The sequence below is a fragment of the Hibiscus syriacus genome, unplaced genomic scaffold, assembly GCF_006381635.1.
Source record: "Hibiscus syriacus cultivar Baekdansim isolate YM2019G1 unplaced genomic scaffold, ASM638163v2 tig00112215_pilon, whole genome shotgun sequence".
Taxonomy (NCBI): domain Eukaryota; kingdom Viridiplantae; phylum Streptophyta; class Magnoliopsida; order Malvales; family Malvaceae; genus Hibiscus; species Hibiscus syriacus.
This window is the reverse complement of record NW_024063268.1, coordinates 984,483-986,922: the sequence shown is the minus strand read 5'-3', so window position 1 is coordinate 986,922 and position 2,440 is coordinate 984,483.

Sequence of the window (2,440 nt, the reverse complement as noted above, 5' to 3'; positions counted from 1 at the left end):
GCTTAAATTTATAGTTTAATCCTTTAAAGTTTAAGATTTATATATTTGGATCCTTAAGATATAGGATTTTATATTTAGATCTCATAATTGTAGTTCATTTATTTTAATCCTTAGACCATTTAGTCCCCAAGCTTAATGATGTGATCCAATTCAGCATCAAGGATATTCTTGCATCTTGTTGAGTTAATCGATCGATCGAATCGGCCAAGAGGGGGTGAATTGGCAATAAAAATTTTGGTGGAAGCTTTTGCAGAAAATTGAAAGTAATTGCACAGCGATTTACAGTGTTTCGACTTTATCAACCAAAGTCTATATCCACTACCTTAGCTATCCACACTAAGGATTTTCCAACAAATTCACTAATTTGTTCTTTCTTTTGAGACTAAAGAGATAACCTTACAACTCCCTCAAGAATATACCCCAATTCTTGAGAACACTCTTTTCTCAAAGAGAAGATTACAAATTTGCAAACTTACAAGAAAAACCTCACAAGGCAAATATGTTTGCACAATTCTAGAACAAAGAAAGAACACTCAAGAATAAATACAGATGAGCACAATAAGTGTTCTTGAAAGCAAAATGAATATTGAAAGAAAAATAGGCTTGAAATGCTCAAACTTGAGGTTTGATGCTTTCTCTTTGATTCTCTCTTGATTCTAGTTGCTTGATGTTTCTTGTTTTGATCAATGGCTTCTAAGCTTGTTTAAATACACCTTGAATCACTTCTGAACGTTAGGGATGATTAGTGGAGTCAATAGAGCCGTTATTGTGTGAAAACAATTAATAAAACTGGTTGGGAACGTCGGTACATCGATGCATGACCATAGTGCATCGGTGCATTAGTGTAAAATTCAAATAATTTGACCGTTGGAACACTTAGTGCATCGGTGCACCAAGTGTGCATCGATGCATAAAATGCATTTGATGTTTGAAAATAGCACGCATCGGTGCATTTCTTGTGCATCGATGCATGAAATGCATTCGATGTTTTAATAAAACCCAAGTGTATCGATGCATGAAATGCATTCGATGTCCAATTTATTCAATGGTGCATCGATGCATCGATTGATGCATTGGTGCATGCCTTTGAAAAATTGATTTAAGGCTTGATTTTGGTTTAAAATACTTTGTGAAAATTGTTTCAAAAATAATTTAAGTACAAATCACAATTTTACACATTTAGTAAGGATTAAAATTGATCTTGAAAGACTTAGAGTAATAATTTGATATCTGATTAATTAATTCGAATATACCTTAGAAAATCATTTGTAAAATCTTAAAATTCATTTAACTTAATTTGTTATATCGAAATATCAAAATGTTTTCAACACATCTCCAACCTTTCATCACAATCAAAGGGGGATTTTCTCTAACTTATTCTTTCTCTATATAATAATTATGATAATAGTTTATATACATTACATTTATATTTATGATGATAACAATATGTGATATATGGAGTTATCATTATGAACCACATCTTTATATGTTTATTGCTTTTAATATTTAGCTTATATTATGCTTTCTTTTGTAGGTACATAGGCGGCCACATGATGGGAGCTAACTTAAAGCTAGCATTGGAGTCCAAGAGTTATGGAAACATGACTAGGAAAACTCTGGGACAGCTCAAGATCATTTTGGGACAAAGTTGTCAGCTACCCTACGAGCTCATAGCTGACTTGAGCTAAACGTTTGAGCTAGCTAGACATCTTATTTCAGCTGGAGAGTTGCACCATCACCACCACCACACAGAGTACTTCAAACATGCCCTAGGTCAATTTTTTGTGGAATCGTTCCTTTTCGCAAATAGTTACCATTCCAAAAGGTGCCCTATCACAATGAGCTATTCAAATACTCATCTATATATAACTCATCTATGACCAGCTCATACACATAGGAAGTAGCTCAAATGATGTATGGTTACCTTACACCCAATGTGACCTTTCATGAAAAGTTGTTGCCCATTTGATGCCATGTCACATAGATGCACGTTGGTGAACTTGTTGCAGCAAAATGGAGCTTAATTTGCAAGGAGACATGAGACAACCCTTACAACCATTTGGCCACACCCTTAGCACATGCCTAGCACATGCCCAAGGCTTGGTGTCAAAGTGAAGAAGCACTTAATCATTCGACCAAGGGAGATGTATCTTTAATCCCAACCGAATGGACATGCTCTTACATGAAGAGTTAGCCGAAGCAAAACCTAGGCCAAGGGACATCTTCATTCATCCAAACATCATGCACTTTTAATTAAGTTATGTACTTAGCCGAATAGGAATGTAGTTATTCGGCCAACCCTTCCAAATCCTATAAATAGGAAGGCTTATTCATTTGTAAACTCAACCCTTTGATTAATATAAACTCTTTGTGAGAATTCTCTCTTACAAGTTCTTTAAGAACTTTATCGATTAAGAAAAATTTTCTAAGTTTGTGGCAT